Genomic DNA, 19,161 nt, shown 5'->3' on the forward strand with positions numbered 1-19,161 from the left:
AGCGCCATCACCTTCCCCCAATGCAAAGGGTAGTCCGTTAGAGGACTCCGGGGGGGCGTTGCCTTGTCCGAAACCTAGGGAGGTAAGGGCCTCCGGCACGCCCCCGAGCGGTGACACCCGTGGGATCCTAGTTGGCGTGCTTCAACAGGACTCCCACGGCTTGTGGATAACCCTTCCCGGTCTCCATGCCGGGTAGTCGATAGGAGCCAATGCCTAAGGCCAATACCTTTCAATTCTGTAATCAATAAAAGTTGTGGCCTTTTTATGCCCATTAACCTTAAATAATGTGTCCAGTGTCTTCATTTCACATGGGGGAGGGGACTTGCCACGCAATCCCATGTCTGCAACAAAAGGTGGAATGGAATCTCCCAACACTACTGTGCTGCCAAATACAGCAGTTCTTTCCAAGGATATTAGGACAAAAGCAATGAGGAGGTGGAAGGGGAACCAGAACAGTTTTATTGACAAATAAACAGTAGGCATACAAAGCATAACATAAAACATGCCCAACAGGGGCTATCCAATCTCCCCTTCAACTGCCCAGAGCCCCAAGTAGAGCAGCAGGAGAAAGACCCTGACCATCGGTCTCCCAGCATCAGGTCCTTTGATCTGGGCAGAAGCTCACGGGGTCCCTCCCACCTATGGCTTTTATAGCCTGCCTTGATGTGGCTAGCCCCGCCCCCACATGTGCGCCACTCCAGGTGCCAGAGCAGCTAGCTCCGCCTCTGCTCACAGGCCAGTGTTTCCCAGCTGTCTGTGTTTATACTACATTTTTAAAAGATTAGCTTTGAGAGAGTCTTTAAACCTCTTTTGTTGTCCACCAGCATTATACTTTCCATTTTTAAGTTCGGAATAGAGTAGTTGCTTTAGAATATGATAATCAGGTATCTGCACAACATGTCCAGTCCAACGAAGTTGATGTTTAAGAATCATTGCTTTGACACTGGTGATCTTTGCTGCTTCCAGTACACTGGAATTAGTTCACCTGTCTTCCCAAGTGATGTGTAAAATTTTTCAGAGACACCATAGATGGAATCTTTTGAGGAGTTGGAGATGGCGTATAAGTGGCACACACACACACACACACACACACACACACACACACACATTTCATTTCCATTGTAATAATGTGCTTTGTGTAGTGAAATGCTATAATGCTAGTGTCAACTGAGCCAAAATGGTTTTGACTGTCCTTTGAGGTTTCCTTTCTGCCAGCGCAATAGGTGATGTGTTAAGTATACATTATGCATTCATGTTTATTCATAAAGAAAGAACCAACCAAACCACTGGGGACAGACTTGGCTCCAAAACTTTGTGCCCTTGAAAAAATGTTTTCAGAGAGAGGCAGTGAACTGGCTGAAACCCACCAGAAACCAGCAGATTTGCAAAAACGAAACAGCCACCTCGGCACACCCATAATTAAATTTGAAGTCATAGCAGAAACTCCTCGTTCTTTGCCATTTTCTCCCCTCAGATATACATTAGACTGCAGTGGCATATTCGAAGAGCACCAGGCAGCGCAGCTCAAAGTCACTATGTGAAAGGCTTCCCCAGAGATGGAAAATCTGAGTAGAGCCTAGTAATTTGGTTAATAACTGGCTGGCAAAAGGGGCATTTTAGCTGGGATAAGTCTCTGATTTTATGTCACACTGAGGGAGTCTCCAGGAGAACTGGAGTTGAGATGTAAGAAGGGCATGTATAAGAAACGGAAGAAAGGGGAAATCACGAAGAAATAGTATACACAAGTAGTCCACAGTTGAAGGGAGAAGGTCAGGCTGCCCAAAGCTCAGAATTAGCACAGACTTGCAAGAGAGGTTAAAAACAATAAAAAGGGTTTATTTGGCTATATTTGAAGCAAGCAGTAGGTCTTCTGCATGGAGAAGACAGAGAAATGCTGTTGGGTGGCAGAGAGAAGGTGGAACTGCTCAAGGACTTGAGGGGAAGGTCGACCAATTTGCAGATGACACCAAATAGGCGAATGCCACTGAAGAAAGAATTGGGATTCACATTGATGTTAACAGATTCCAGAACTGGGCCCAAACTAATGAAATGAATTTCAACAGGCAGAAATGTCAGATTCTGCACTTATTATTAAAGAAATTGGAGTTCTTGTTGAAAATACACTGAAAAGGATATACCAAGAGCTCTGGCCAAAAGTTTCAATATAAGGAATAATTCCTACTCGAGAGTTGAAAAGAAAAACGTGTATATTCTGCTAAGAATAACAGTTTTAAACTAATAGTAAATTTAAACACAACGTATAAGTGCGACAGTTTTAAGATAATAGTAAATTTAAATACAACGTTTAAGTGCAGAAATAATGTAGTTTCAAATATGCAGTGATATAGTATAAAGGTACATAAAATACCAGTACACAACAATTGTTTTATACAAGTCTCAATGGCAGTCAAAAAGAGTCCATATTATATAAAATCAGAATAAAGAATCAAATAGGGCCAAAAAGAAGTATCTGGAGTGTGAATCAGATGTACGACTCAGTAGTGGTGACCAGGACAGGGCCCTGTTTCGGAGTAAACGCCTTCTTCAGCTGGTAATATCAAATAATATGTCAAAATAGATCAAGGTTCTCCAATACCATAGATCATAAATATAATAAAGTATATACATTCTGCACTTAGGCAGGAAGAACCAGATGCACACATATAGGATGGGGGACACCTGGCTTACTAGCAGCACTTGTGAAAAGGATCTAGGGGTCTTGGTGAACCAAAAACTTTAACATGAGTCAACACTGTGATGCAGCGGGGGGGGGGGGAGCTAATGCTATGCTAGGCTGCAGTGTCCAGATCAAAAAGGTCATAGTACCACTCCATTCTGCCTTGGTCAGAAGCTAGAACATGTGTGGAGGACAGTGACCAAGATGGTCAAGGGTCTGGAAATCAAGCCTTATGAGGAATGGTTGAAGGACTAGATGACCCACGAGGTCCTTTCCAGCCACAGTTCTATGAGTCTATAAGTGGGACTGTGATACTTGGAAGCATCGTAACTCAGAGATGGACTATCTGCTTTTCATACAGAATGTCCCAGGTTCAAGCTTAAGGCTCCACCCACTTTTACCTGTGGCCCTACTCATGTGGTATGTGGCCCCTGGAAGGTTGCCCAGGAGAGAATGAGACATGCAGTCCTCAGGGTGAAACAGGTCTCCATCACTAAATCATCATTGTCGTCATCATCATCATCATCATCACAGTGAACTGCATGACTGTATCAACTTTCCTTTCAATTTTTAATGTTCTATCATGAGTCAATTAATATGAACATATAATCTAACACGACAGATAAATGTCACATCCAAAAGACAGTTGAAATAGTGAGATAATTTGCGGCAGAGATTCAACAACTGTATGCACAATGGAGGACTAGGTTTTCTTTTTAATAATAAAAAAAGTTACTATGCAATATTCAATGTTTCCACTCTGTTTAACACAGTTGTGTCATTTTAAATGATTCCAGTGTCTAGCAAAGGGCTGCTAATCATCCAAAGAATCTTTCCCAGTTTTCAGTCCTCCCCAAAGTTAATGTTTTTATAATAAGCTAATGTGCACACCAGTATGCTTTGCCCAATTTTTTCACAGTTGGTTCCACCTTAGAAGGGAGAAGGTGTGGGTTGCAACCAGTGTTACTCACACCCATAGTAGATGGAGGTGGAGAACCATTTTGGATCTGAAGGCCAGGTCCTTCTCAAAATCTAATTTCCTGGGCCAAAGTTGGCAGTTGGGTACAGGGCCGGATTTAGGTTTGATGAAGCCCTAAGCTACTGAAGGTATTGGGGCCTTTTATATGTCCAGCTGTCCTTTGTCAACAACAAATTGTCACTGTTTTTTTGTGTTGAATATATGCTATATGGTAATTTATGGACCTAATAGGTATGTAGGTTTTATTTTATTTGTTTTTTTATCTTATATTTTGGAAATGTACACCCAGTTTTTTCCCCTTTAATTTTTTTTTTAGGGGGCCCAAGAGAGTGGGGCCCTAAGCTATAGCTTGTTTAGCTTATACATAAATCCGGCACTGGGTGGGTACAGCTGCAGTGTACCCACTGCAAGAAGCAAAGCTACAGAGAACCAGGCAGAGGGCCTTCTCGGTAGTGGCGCCCGCCCTGTGGAACGCCCTCCCAACAGATGTCAAAGAGATATACAACTACCTGACATTTAGAAGACATCTGAAGGCAGCCCTGTTCAGGGAAGTTTTTAATGTGTGACATTTTAATGTATTTTTAATCTTTGTTGGAAGCTGCCCAGAGTGGTTGGGGAGACCCAGCCAGATGGGCAGGGTGCAAATAATAAATTATTCTTCTTCTTCTTCTTCTTCTTCTTCTTCTTCTTCTTCTTCTTCTTCTTCTTCTTCTTCTTCTTCTTCTTCTTCTTCTTCTTCTTCTCCTCCTCCTCCTTCTTCTTCTTCTTCTTCATCATCATCATCATCATCATCTTTTTTATGCAATGTACATTTATCAGAAGAAGTGAGCAACATGTGTGTTACTTGGATTTGAAGTTACTTGAGAGGAAACCCCATTGAACAAACACAGCAAGATTTCCTTCCAGGTAAGCGTGCCGAACCCTTTGGCACAGGTACTTTGCCCCAGGTCTTGCTCTTACACCTTCGATACAGAATAAAAAATGCCTCCTGCTTTTTCTCCTGCTTACAGAAGGGGGAGCTGGTGCCTCATTTTAGACCTCAGCTTTCTGGGCGAACAAAGGCTTCCGTACTGATTAATAAAGCAAGAGAAGGCAAACTCTATAATTTGCACTTCTATTCTTGCTAGCTCATGAAATCTGGTGCTCCCCCCACCCCCCCCCAGAACAAGAAAAATAAAATAAAAACACGTAAGCTCCATCTTGTTGAAAAACAGTAACAATAATGGATGGCTGAGATGGCTTGTGTCAAATGCCAAAGACCTTTCCATCTTGAAGGACAAATACTTAGTGTTATTTCAAGCTATCCATAAAATAATACTGCCTCATGCTTTTTAAAAGTCACTTCAGCAATGTTTGCTGAAAACCTTTAGACCCTTAATATCTGTCAAATTTTCTGACAGCACAGCAACACTATATACTGGTATCTATTTCATACCTATTATTATTATTATTATTATTATTATTATTATTATTATTATTATTATTCCAATCCACTAATTACCCGTATTTTTCGCTCTATAACACGCACCAGACCATAACACGCACGTAGTTTTTAGAGGAGAAAAACAGGAAAAGAAATATTCTAAACGAAACAGTGCATGTATGATTTTTGTGGTTCATGCTGTGGCTACAGACATGTGATCCGACAGTGAGTTTGGAGTAGCCCAATGCAAAAATCCTGAGGATCCATGTGGATCCATGCTTTGTAACCATGTTTTTGCACCACTGCGACCCCAGGCAACAGTGGGTGCGTGATTTTTTTGGTGCAAGATGTAGCCATGGACATGCTATGTGATCTGATGGTGAATTTGGGGTGACCCAGTGCAAAAATCCTGAGGATTCATGTGGATCTGTGCTTTGTAACCACGTTTTAAGTGGGGAGGGAAGGAAAAACACTCAAGGGACAAGGAACACGCGTGGGGTGGGTGGAGAAGGATGCTGCTAATAATGCTATTTAGCGAGCTGAGTGGGGAGGAGAGAGGGACAGAGAGCCTGCTTGCTTTAAAGGAGCCAACCGGACAGGAGCTGCTTACACTCGTGTAAGCGGCTCCTCTCCTCTCCCGCTTTGCTCCTTTAAAGCAAGCAGGCTCTCTGTCCCTCTCTCCTCCCCACTCAGTGGCTCTTCTCCCACTTTGCTGTTTCAAAGCGAGCCACGGAGGAGGGAAGGAAGAGGAACCATGGATCCTCTGCTCACGACTGCAGCAGATCCCCCCCCCCCCGCCATTCGCTCCATAACACGCACAGACATTTCCCCTTACTTTCTAGGAGGAAAAAAGTGAGTGTTATGGTGCAAAAAATACAACCCAGAAAAGGTTTAGGGGACATACAGAGAGGTGAAGGGGCAAATTCCATCGTGCAATTGCAAATCCTTGGGTTCCTTTGAACCACGTTAGATAAAACTTACTGCCATTGGCATCGTTATCCTCTCCAACAGGAGGCAGGTGGGCAAAACACTAACTTTGGGTCTCCACCTGCCCCACCCCATGTTGTCAGGATTTTAACTGCCTGCAAACAGCATGAGATACTTTGAGAAGTCATGTATTGCTCAGCCTTATCCAACTTGCAGCTAACTGACCCTCCTGGAGAGAGAGAGAGAGAGAGAGAGAGAGAGAGAGAGAGAGAGAGAGAGAGAGAGAGAGAGAGAGAGAGAGGCTGTTAAACCAGTTTAAGTCTCTTGACACATATCCATTCTTAGAAATGTCAGACAGCTCCCAAACCAACCTTAATCAACAAATTATTTCTCCAGTCACACCCCTATGCTGGAGGAAGAAGTAACTTGCCAGGCAGTCTGATTCTTCTGATAAGCATCTACGGTCAGAGCCGTCGCTAGGTGATCTTGCGCCCCCTAGCCACAGACAAATTAGCTCTTCCTCCCAAGTAGACCTGGCAGCCCAGTGGTGGGTCGAGCCCCTCCAGCAGGTAGACTTGGCGCTTTCCCCTCCCCCTGCGTGTAGACCGGGGGCACCTTGGACATCACAAGTATGCCAGGAAGCAGGAGTCCCATCACCCCTAGCTAGCAAGGTCAGAGCTCAGGGATGATGGGAGTTGTAGTCCAACAACATCTGGGGACCCACAGGTTGAGAACCGCTGTGTTAGATGCACCCCTGGCCTTGCACTAGTTTGCTTTTCCTCTTCTGACCTCCCCGGATCTTCAGGCACCCCCATGCCAACATTAATCTTTTGATCTTGTTCGCACATTACTGGACGTCGTGGGAAGTGATGCTGGAGAGTTGCTGCAGACATTGTCTTGCTAAAGAATGAGCCTTTGGCAGCAGCAGGCATTGTGGTGAGGCAGCAGTGCTCACTTGACCTCCCAATGACTGAGTTGTGATGGCTTCCTAAGAGGGAGAGGCGGCCAGGGAGGTTAGTGTGATGCAAGCACACCAGTGGAGCCAGTTCGGTGTTTCTGCTGGGGCATTCGCCAACCTCCCCGCCATCTTGCCCCTCCAATTTTTGAAAAGCAGTAGTAACTCTTCTGTCGGGAGGTAGGTGAAAACCACAGCAGCACCATGGTGTCTGTTACTTGAATTCATAGGGACCAATGTCTCTTTGCCTCCCCCCAATAAAACATTTGAGGGGGCCAGACCCCTCCCTAGTTGATGGGCATTGCCATTCAAATGGTGTGTGTATCCCACATCTTGTGATCGATTATGTGGAGCAGGCCTTACCTGTCCTCTCCCCAAATATTTTATTCAAGTTGCCACCATTGCTTGGATTGTACCCAACTAAGTCATAGTCATAGTAGAACAACTCACTGAAATGAATGGACACGGCTAAATTAAGCCCATTGATTTCAAGGGGTCTAGTCTGAGTATGAGTTAGTTGCCTGCTTTCTTCTTTCTTTCTTTCTTTCTTTCTTTCTTTCTTTCTTTCTTTCTTTCTTTCTTTCTTTCTTTCTTTCTTTCTTTCTTTCTTTCTTTCTCTCCTTCCTTCCTTCCTTCCTTCCTTCCTTCCTTCCTTCCTTCCTTCCTTCCTTCCTTCCTTCCTTCCTTCCTTCCTTCCTTCCTTCCTTCCTCCCTCCCTCCCTCCCTCCCTCCCTCCCTCCCTCCCTCCCTCCCTCCCTCCTTCTTTCTTTCTTTCTTTCTTTCTTTCTTTCTTTCTTTCTTTCTTTCTTTCTTTCTTTCTTTCTTTCTTTCTTTCTTTCTTTCTTTCTTTCTTTTTCACCAGAGAATGGGAGCCACCAAGCCTTCCTCACTTAACAGGGAAAGTTTGTTGGGGAGAACCAACTCTTGTCCAATAGACATAAGCTTGATCACCTGGTGCTGGTTCTTCGCTTATCACAGGTGAGAACGCAAACACACATTTGCTAGCAGCCATTGTATAGCATATTCCCAGCAGTTCTTGCCTTGCGTCCAACACTCCTAGACATAGGCATGTCGCAGAGGATGAGACGATGATAAGAGCCCCATTTCATCTTTCCTTCTCAGAAATGCTAATAGTCCATTTCACAGCCACCGACTCAAATGAGATTCCTACAAATGTAAATCGGCGTCTGACCCCCTTTGTGCTGGAACACCTCCACCGAGGCGGCTCATTTTGCATGAATCAGGTTTCAAATGAACAGTGAGAAATGCTTTCTGTAGCGAGGAACAGATCTTCAAAGTGTATTAAGAGGGCTGAAGAAAATGTTATCATTCACTTCGACGAGCATTTAAAAAATCAATAGCGATGAAAATGAAGTTCTAAACGAGCAAGCAAATGCACTGACTATCATCTCTTCATAGCAGAGCCCCAGGTGCCCAGTGGTGGAGTATGTTGTTGTTGTTTAGTCGTTTAGTGGTGTCCGACTCTTCGTGACCCCATGGACCAGAGCACGCCATGCACTCCTGTCTTCTACTGCCTCTTGCAGTTTCATCAAACTCATGCTAGTAGCTTCGAGAACACTGTCCAACCATCTCGTCCTCTGTCGTCCCCTTCTCCTTGTGCCCTCCATCTTTCCCAACATCAGGGTCTTTTCCAGGGAGTCTTCTCTTCTCATGAGGTGGCCAAAGTATTGGAGCCTCAGCTTCAGGATCTGTCCTTCCAGTGAGCACTCAGGGCTGATTTCCTTCAGAATGGATAGGTTTGATCTTCTTGCAGTCCATGGGACTCTCAAGCATCTCCTCCAGCACCATAATTCAAAAGCATCAATTCTTCGGCGATCAGCCTTCTTTATGGTCCAGCTCTCACTTCCATACATCACTACTGGGAAAACCATAGCTTTAACAATACGGACCTTTGTTGGCAAGGTGATATCTCTGCTTTTTAAGATGCTGTCTAGGTCCATCATCGCTCTTCTCCTGAGAAGCAGGCATCTTTTAATTTCAGGGCTGCTGTCACCATCTGCAGTGATCATGGAGCCCAAGAAAGTAAAATCTCTCACTGCCTCCATTTCTTCCCCTTCTATTTGCCAGGAGGTGATGGGACCAGTGGTAGAGTATAGTTACACCTAATCATCTCATCCTCATCATCATCATCTATACACGCAGAAGGTTCATGGTTCGTTTAAAAAGTCCAAATCATGTGGAAGAGATAGCTAAGTACATCACAGTGGAGGCCAGGGATTGGGAACCACAAGACCAGAGGCCATATCTGGCCCCCTGTGCTCTTCAATCTGACCTCAGGACTTTACCTAGGCTGTCTTCTTCTTTGGCGATTACTCGTAGCTGAGTAAGATTGTCTTCCAAGAACACGGTTTTAATGTTGAGTCCATAAGTGACTGTGGAGGCCAATTCTGGATCCACACGTCCTTCCACAGTGGGGATATTGGTTTCCAGGCAAGAGCTGATCATGGTGAGGGTTTGCCAAGCCTGCCTTACTCTTAGCATGTTTTTCCCTTTCATTTTGAGTTCAAGCATTTTCAAAGTCCATGACACCTTTGGTAAAGGTTGTTCTCCAACTGGAGCACTTGCAGGCCAGTGTTTCCAAGTGGTGGTCTTTATAGTACATTTTTTTAAAGATTTGCCTTGAGAGGGTCTTTAAACCTCTTTTGTTGACCACTAGCATTACACTTTCCATTTTTATTTTTGGAATAGAGTAGTTGCTTTGGAAGATGATAATCAGACAACCAGGGACGCAGGTGGTGCTGTGGGTTAAAGCCTCAGCGCCTAGGACTTGCCGATCGGAAGGTCGGCGGTTCGAATCCCTGCGGCGGGGTGCGCTCCCGCTGCTCGGTCCCAGCGCCTGCCAACCTAGCAGTTCGAAAGCACCTCCGGGTGCAAGTAGATAAATAGGGACCGCTTACCAGTGGGAAGGTAAACGGCGTTTCCGTGTGTGGCTCTGGCTCGCCAGAGCAGCGATGTCACGCTGGCCACGTGACCCGGAAGTGTCTCCGGACAGCGCTGGCCCCTGGCCTCTTAAGTGAGATGGGCGCACAACCCCAGAGTCTGTCAAGACTGGCCCGTACGGGCAGGGGTACCTTTACCTTTACCTTTTTAATCAGACAACCGCACAACACGACATGTTCATGACCTAGGCTGCATACCTTCCCAAGCCACAGCTGGGGATGAAGGAGAAATTCAATATATTTCTGTATTTAAAAAAAAAATTAAAAAATAGCCCTAAGACCAGAGGTCAGCAACCTAAGACCCATGGGCTGTTTCTAGCCCATGAGCTTCCTGGAACTGGCCCACAGCAATTCTGTGGATTGGCGTGGGGATTCCATGCTTTTACTTTTGTGGCGCCATTTTTCTTCTCGCTGTGGGGACTGAGTTCCGGGTCGGAAGAGTGCAGAAATAGCATGTGTGCATGTGGACGGGCGCTCCTCCATCCCAGCACTGTGCCTGTATGTGTGGGTACAGGCTATTTCCAGCACTCTTCCGACCCGGAAGAGTGCCAGAAATAGCTTGAGTGCAGGCACACGGGCACACACGCTCTGGCCGACCGAGAGGTCTGCCAGGGAGTGGACGGGCCTGGCCTCAAAAAACGTTGCCGACCCCTGCCTAAGACGGTGGGATGGCACCTTGTAAGCCTCCTTCTGGCAACTCCTGCAGCCAAGTTGGTGCCAAACGTATTGCTCTGCTTTCTTTTGGACCACATCAGCAAGGCTGGGGTGTGTGTGTCTTGTTGTCTGGGCATCCCAGAACCTCCAAACATACTGCCCAGGCTTGTGCCCCAAGGAGGTCACTTCAGTGTTGCTAATGCAGAGGTTTGACTTCACCCCCAGAGGCGGACTCCATTGTCTCTCGAGACAGACGGATCCCAACAACAAGACTTGTTATGAATTACAAGGACATTTGTTATGAATTACGAGTTAGTCGTGTTGTGTACATCCATTTCTCGAAGGCAATGGAGCAGAAATGATATACCTCACCGGGAATCTGGATCAAAGCAACCTAACAATGGCAAGTGAAAGGATCTGCAGGTACTTTCTCCAGCCTCGCTTTAATAACATAGAATTTATGGCCCCATAGAGAAATTATCTAGCCATGGAAGAGATCCATAAATAATACAAACCCCCTCGGTTCATGGATGTTGAGGGATAGTTTTGGAAGTTATTGCAGAGCTGCAGGCTCCACGGATGAATGATTATGCTAATGAACCCTGTGCTCTATTTTGATGGATGAAAAAGAGTCGCTGCGAGTTCTGTTCTCATCCAGGAATTAGGAAGCTTTTGTTGGGTATTCATGGACGTTCCGTCTTCCTGAGGTTATGCTAATGAACCCAAATCAATGGCTGAGTACAGGGAAAAAATGAGTGGGTGGGTAGGAGTATTCATAGAAAATTAAAAATGATCCAGCCAAAGTTAAGCACTTTTAAGACACATTGGTTTAAAGTGTGTGACTAAAGCCTATACAGGGGAATTCAACGTTGCAATGTTGCTCTGCTTTGATCAGTGCAATATTTCTGCTTGCCAGATGGGGCAACCTCCTCTCCTGCCCTCTGCCACCCCATGCACTGTTCTGGGGGTCCCCCAACCCCCCCCCAAGGGATGCACGGAAGAAGGAGAGAAGGGAAAGTCCTGTTGCACTAGCAGGAGTTTTTGTGTTGGTTTCTGCTATTGTGCCAGGTTAGTTTAATCTGCCCTAACTTAACTTTTTGCTTCCTTCTATGAAACAGCTTTAAGAAAGTGTTGGAAGTATAGTGGTACCTTGGTTCCCAAACACCTTGGTTCCCAAACTATTCTGCCTGGCCTTTAATTTGAATTCAGCCTGATCTTTTATTTCCCCTCTCTTCCCTCCACCTCCCCTTTTATGAAGATTATCTGCTCTGAGACCCCACAGCTAATTCTCCCCTGGCCTCCTCACTGGCCCAAGTAGGACTAATTCAGCCAGCTAGCCCTGGGGATTATCTAATGCTTATTAGATGGATTTCCCCTAAATTGATTTCTGAACTTATTATAATTCATGTTTTTATAATGTATTTTATGCTGCTTTTACAATTAAGTGTTTTAAATTTGTTGTTTATCTTGGTAGTTCCTGCACACACTTGGTCCTCTCCATCCTCCATCCAGACTAGCAGGTGTTCAGGGATGCATTCCACCCAATCAAGACATACTCAAGGAGATTGTGAAGGGCCAATGAGGGGCGTGGTCAAAGGAGGGCGTGTGTGGCTTGTTGATAGTTCTGGGGGCCAGATAGAGAGTCCTTGAGGGCCATTTGCCCTCTGCCCTGAGGTTCCCCAGCCCTGTTTTCATTCTTTTAGCAAGGAAGTCTAGTGCAATGTGCGCAGAACTTCTCTTGGAAAGGAAACACACCTTCTTCTTAGATATTGGTATTCAAGGCATATATCCACGTTAATTTTGGGACCGCTGCCTAACTCTGGGTTGCTGATAAGAGGAATTACATCGTACTTATTCTGATGATTGGAGGCATCACACCAGCTAATACTACAGCTAATAAACCAATTAGTATTAAGTAACAATATCAAGCAAACCTAATTAGTAAATAATTGCAATCAGCCAATGGATTTTCTAATTGTTTATACTGAATTAGCGATGCTTAAAATTTCAGCAATACGGAATTTAAGTAGCTGCACCCGTTTGCCAAATGCTCAGATTCAAGCCATGAATTTTATTTTTTCAGACCTATGCTGCAGTTGCATAAACAAAGAGGAGAGGTGGGGAGTCAAAGCGGGGAGTCAAGGCTATCCAACAGTTTGGGGGAAAGCTCTCTGGCCATGTTCAGAGGCACTGCTTTCGTTATTGTAACTTCAAGCCTTTAAGGACAGACCTCATTTGAACTCATGGTGAGTTATGATTTCTTGGAAAGACAGTATCTGGAGATAATACTGATGGTGAAAATGTGACCCAACAGTTACCTGGGTCAATTACCTGGGAGTAACCCCACTAAATTGAATAGGATTTACTTCTTTTTGAAATTATTTTGAATAGGACTTACTTCTTTTTGAATAACTCCATATTCTTCCATATTCTAAGTTTTATATCAATCCATATTATCCATGGTATTCGTTACATTACAAGTGGAGTTAAAATCCTGCTTATGTTTCCATCTGCTTACAGTGGTCTCCTAGATAACTTATAATTCCCCCCCCATTCTTTTTTTAAAAAATTGTCCTCTTGGTTCCTGAGTCTTCTAGTCAGCTTTGCAATTTCAGCACCGCCCATCAGCTTAAAGGTAAAGGGACCCCTGACCATTAGGTCCAGTCGTGACTGACTCTGGGGTTGCGGTGCTCATCTCGCTTTATTAGCCGAGGGAGCCGGCGTACAGCTCTTGTGGCCAGCATGACTAAGCCACTTCTGCTGAACCAGAGCAGCACACGGAAATGCCATTTACCTTCCCGCTGGAGCGGTATCTATTTATCTACTTGCACTTTGACATGCTTTTGAACTGCTAGGTTGGCAGGAGCAGGGACTGAGCAACGGGAGCTCACCCCATCACGGGGATTCAAACCTTCTGATCGGATTCAAACCTTCTGATCGGCAAGTCCTAGGCTCTGTGGTTTAACCCACAGCGCCACCCGCGTCCCAGTTCATCAGCTTAGCTTGCCATTAATAAGACTTACTTCAGAGTAGATGATATTATAATAATGAGGATAATGATGATTGATGGATGGTGATTTATTACCCTCCCTTCACCAGGGTGGGTCACAACATTTCAAACTGCATCATCAGAAACAGTTTAAACAAATTACAATCACAAGTACAGGGTGGTCTCCAAAAACATCTTTCTCTCTCTTTGGTGATCCCTCCTAGCCAAATAAGATTGTCTTCCATAAATATGGTCTTAACAGTGAGTCCGAAGGTGACTGCAGAGGCCAATTCTGGATTCACACGTCCTTCTGTTAGGATATTTCCGTTCCACCTTAAAAGGGAGCAGGCTATGTGAGTCAGAGTCTGCGTATTTCCTGTTCACAGGATGTTTATGTTTTTCTGTTGCTTTCGTTTCTCTCTCTGGGTGCCTGAACACGCTAGCAGGCGGTCATGTTTTTTCTTTGTTCTGACCAACGCTGAATAAACTTTCTAAATATGCTCTCCTGCTGTGCATCTTTTGCTTTGTGGATTCTGCTGATAGAGCGTGCATCAGCCCAGGAATGTGGGAAGCTATTTTCTGGAGCTCATGTCGCTAATTGCTGATACTGTATCTACGGGAGATCGGTGGACGTCCGGAGTCGATGTGGAGGCAGTGATGGCCTTTGTCTCCCTGGCAGTATCCCAACACCTTCCACAGTGGGAACATTGGTTTCTGGGTGGGAGTTGATCATGGTGAGGGTTTGCCAAGCGTGCCTTCACTTGCGTCCTGAGTTTGAGTGTCTTCAAAGTCCATGACACCTTTGGTAAAGGCTGTTCTCCAATGTTTTCCACTCAAGTGGAAGGGTAAAGATTGTGCTGTGATTTGGTTATCTCAGGATCTGAAGCTGTTTCAGCCCCTTCTCACTCTCAAAATGCTCCATTTGGGGGATTTCTATGGGCTGCCACTGATTCCATAGGGGGCGATACCAGCATCACTGTGTGGACAGAGGCTGAAATTCGCAGAGGGACATCTCCATTAGGATTGGGTGAACCTGACAATTCCAGCTTTTCTCGGTTTCTCAGTTTCCAACACTTGGTTCAGTTTTTATTTTTTTAATACTTGTATTCCACTTTTCCAGCAACAAGCATTGAGCTCAAGGAGGCTCACAATGACAAAAGGATTAAAAGTTAAGAGTCAGTAAATACAGTAGTACCTCAGGTTAAGTACTTAATTCGTTCCGGAGGTCTGTTCTTAACCTGAAACTGTTCTTAACCTGAAGCACCACTTTAGCTAATGGGGCCTCCTGCTGCTGCCGCACCACCGGAGCATGATTTCTGTTCTCATCCTGAAGCAAAGTTCTTAACCCAAGGTACTATTTCTGGGTTAGCGGAGTCTGTAACCTGAAGTGTCTGTAACCCGAGGTACCACTGTAATAATATTGTAAACCGCCCTGTGATCTTCAGAATGTTATAGAAAAATCTAGGTGTGAGCTGCTCAGTCACCCAGCTCGTCGGGCAGAGCCCGCAGGTCCCTGCGGAATAAAGGAAGGACTCCAGCCACCAACCGGCGCAAATAGCTGTAGACCAAAATTTATTGCCAAACAGGTTCAAATAGGAATTTTGAATAGGAATTTTTAGGTTCGCCTTTAAATTTGAACTGAATCAGATTCCACATAGACACCTCATTCCTACAATAACCCTGTGAAGACGGTTAGGTTGTGAGCTTACAGTGGGTAAAGGTAAAGGGACCCCTGACCATTAGGTCCAGTTGTGGCCGACTTTGGGGTTGTGGTGCTCATCTTGCTTTATTGGCTGAGAAAGCTGGCGTACAGCTTCCGGGTTATGTGGCCAGCATGACTAAGCTGCTTTTGGCGAACCAGAGCAGTGCACAGAAACGCCGTTCACCTTCCCGCTGGAGTGGTACCTATTTATCTACTTGCACTTTGATGTGCTTTTGAACTGCTAGGTTGGCAGGAGCAGGGACCGAGCAACGGGAGCTCACCCCGTTGTGGGGATTCGAACTGCCAACCTTCAAATTGGCAAGTCCTAGGCTCTGTGGTTTAACCCACAGCACTACCCGCTTCCAGTGGGTGGCTTAGGGTTTATTCTTCACTGGCTGAGTGGTAAATCCAGGGCTCTCCGATCTTAATTCAGCCCTCTATCCACTGCAACACACCTGCTCTCAGAGCACACTTTTAGGTTTTATAAATCTTCCTTCCTTCTCGAGATACCTAATAGTCCTGGCGAAATGATCCTCCACTTTTGAAGGACAGATAAATCAAAGACTTAGAGAAAGCAATTTAGCAAGGACAGGTATTTGTATCTAGAGCATCTCATCTCCACGCACAGCCTGGAGCAAGCACATTCTCTAGCCTTTAATATTGATAACAACACCTCATCCAACAGGGTGTGTGTGTGTGTTTGTGTGTGTGTGTGTTTGTTAGTAAGAGCGACATAAAATGGAAGAAAGGATGCTATGCATCAAAATTCATTAGGAAAATAACTTGGGAGATTTCTCCGAGTTAGGGAAGAGTAAAGAAGATAACTTTAATAGATTTCCTTTTCTCCTCTCTTAACCCCGCCCTCTCCTGTTGCTTATCTTGATTTAAAACTGATTCATTTATAGAGCTGATAAAACTGCAGATTCCCAAAGGACAGAGCTGTGTGAGGACATGGTTGGCAAACTGTGGTGATAATATATTAGAATGTAAGCTGGGTGTGCACTGGGGGGGGGGGGCGGGAAGGTTGGATAAATTTTATTCAGTTCGCATTTAAGGGTGAATCTAACCAATTAGCACTTCCTGAAAGGATGTGCAAACAGAAACACGGCAAATCCTCTGAAATCAGGGCTTTCTGCATTCGGCAGTAAAGCCGTACCTTGGAAGTCAAACAGAATCTGTTCTGGAAGTCCGTTCGACTTCCAAAACATTCGGAAACCAGAGCGCGGCTTCCGATTGGCTGCAGGAAAACCCTGCAGCCAATCGGAAGCTGTGGAAGCCCCATCGGACTTTCGGCTTCCAAAAATAGTTCGCAAACTGGAACAGTCACTTTCGGATTTGTGGCATTCGGGAGCCGAAACGTTTGAGAACATGTCTAAACCAGTGTTTCCCAACCTTTTTTGGGCAAAGGCACACTTGTTTCATGAAAAAAATCTCGAGGCACACCACCATTACAGCCCCGTGACGTCAGCACGCAGCGTCACGCCAGGAGGGACGCACGAAAGTGTAAGTTTCAATTTTCCCCCTCCCCCTTGCCTTCCTTCTGTGCCAACCGCTAAAAAGCCAAGAAAAAAGCCAAGACTTTAGGGCAGCAGGTCAACACGGAAGAAGCTCCTACCTAAGGACAGGTGCGACGGCCGTGTCCTCTTCTGCCACACTTGGCAGCCCTGCCTCATGGTCGTGACTCCCACCCTGATTTCTCCCCGCAGGTCGAGCGGCACAGGCAGCCCAATGTGTCCAGCCCAGACACAAGCCCCGCTTCCCCACTCTAGATCCTGAATGCGACCAAGTGCTCTGGACTCCCGAGGAGGGTGGGAAAAAGGACTCGCATCTGGTAGCCTCCGGGCTCCTCGCCTGCTCGAGGGATGGCATTGCAGGCAAGCTGCCGGCCGTCGCCATCGCCACCCCCTCATGCGAGTGGACCTGCCCGGAGTGGTGGGCCGGGGGAGGCTCGCTCTCTGTGGGGATGTGGCCCGCATGCGCGGTCCCGCTTCCTCCTGCCCAGGGCTGAGCTCCTTACCCGCGATCTCGGTCTCGCGCACGCGGATCCCACTTATTCCGAAGCTCGCGCCACTAGCCGGGGCTCTCACACCGTGCCAGGGCGAGGCGGCGCGGCCCACTGACGTCATCGCGGCTCGCCGCCGCCCTCGACTTCCCTGTTCCCTCCCCTCCCTCGGGTCGCCGTGGTTACCGAGGACTGCAAGCTGCTCGGGCGAGCGTGGGGCATTAAGTGGGAGAAGGAAAATTAAAATTAAAACTCGCCTGAAGGCCGCCTCTCCGGATATCTTTCGAATTTTTTAATTTTTCCCGCGGCACACCAGGCAACGTCTCGCGGCACACTAGTGTGCCGCGGAACACCGGTTGGGAAACACTGGTCTAAACAACAGCAAATTTTAAACATCCTTTTCATTTCATTATATATCATTTCCCAGTAAGCTTTAACCTTACTGCAAGACCACCACATATGATAAAAAGAACCTTCTTTCTCTTTACATTTCCCACACTTGTTTGATTTAGATTTGTACAGTTTTGCCTGTTTACTGGGTATTAGATTCCACCCCCAGCATCTCCTGGTGAGAGTGTCCTCCTCCATCTGAAACCCTGGAGAGCTGCTGCCAGTCAGTGCAGACAGTACTGAGCTAAATGGACTCAATATAAGGCTGCTGCTTCTCTTCCTCCTAGTTTCTTTTCCAGTTTTGCTAAGCACACTCCCCTCTGCAGCTCTGCTTCTCCTTTACTCCTCTTTCCTTCCCCTGTGCTCCACAACAGCTTCTCTTCTCACTTTCTCCAGCCCCACCTTTCCTTACCTGCTTTGAAATACATTTGCCCTCCTGACAAATCTCTTTACAGACCACATCCTAGCCACCCGCTCTTTCTTTTTCCTCCACTCACGGGTTTCCTTGTGCCTAACCCACCTGTTCTCTCCATCCAGAGCTCCCTCTAACACAGGGTTGGGGAAGTGGCTCCATGTGGTGGCCTGTATCATTCCACCTGTTTCCTGCCCCATGGACCAATTTTGATTAGGGAGTGTGGCGTTCGTACGGAGCCCCCGGTTGTCTCACAGACTATTGACCCATACACCACTAATCCACTGCCACCAACCAGGTCCTCCCTGGTAAATCACTTACAGTGGTGCCCCACAAGACGAATGCCTCGCAAGACGAAAACCCGCTAGACGAAAGGGTTTTCCGTTTTGGAGGCGCTTCGCAAAACGAATTTCCTTATGGGGTTGCTTCACAAGACGAAAAAATCTTGCGTCCCCCGGCGGGGTTTTTTTTTTGTTTTTTTGCCCTTTTCCTAAGCTGAAAAGCCGCTTATCAGCTGTTCCGCTGATAAGCCGCTTAACAGCTGATCGCTGGAAGCCGCTTGACAGCTCTAGCACTAATCCGCTAAGCTGTCAATGGGCTTGCTTCGCAAGACGAAAAAACCGCTAGACGAAGAGAATCGCGGAACGAATTCTTTTCGTCTAGCGAGGCACCACTGTAGTCTCAGCCAGGTTCTTAAGTTAACAAAGAAGAGTGTAGTTTATTGCAGACACAAATAAACTTTAACTGCATTCAAAACGTTGTTACTCTTTACCTTCTTAGTCTAATTTTTATTCTGTCTCTAACTCTTCTACCTCCCCTCACACAAGAACCAACTGCACTAACTGTCTCTCTAATTCCAACTGTCTGCCAACTGCTTTCCCAACTGCGTTTCCCAACTAACTAACTAACTAACTAACTAACTAACTAACTAACCTTCGGCTAAGCCCTTTTATAAACAGGTAGGCTCCGCCTCTGGCTTTTTTATTGGTCTACCTATTAACTCTTCCTCTTCCCCTGTACAGACGTTTTCAAATGAACGGGCAAATGCCACAGGGAGTGGGGCTGCTATCCTGCCATTCACCTGAATGAGA

Source organism: Podarcis melisellensis, assembly GCF_964234715.1.
Source record: "Podarcis melisellensis genome assembly, chromosome: 3".
Taxonomy (NCBI): domain Eukaryota; kingdom Metazoa; phylum Chordata; class Lepidosauria; order Squamata; family Lacertidae; genus Podarcis; species Podarcis melisellensis.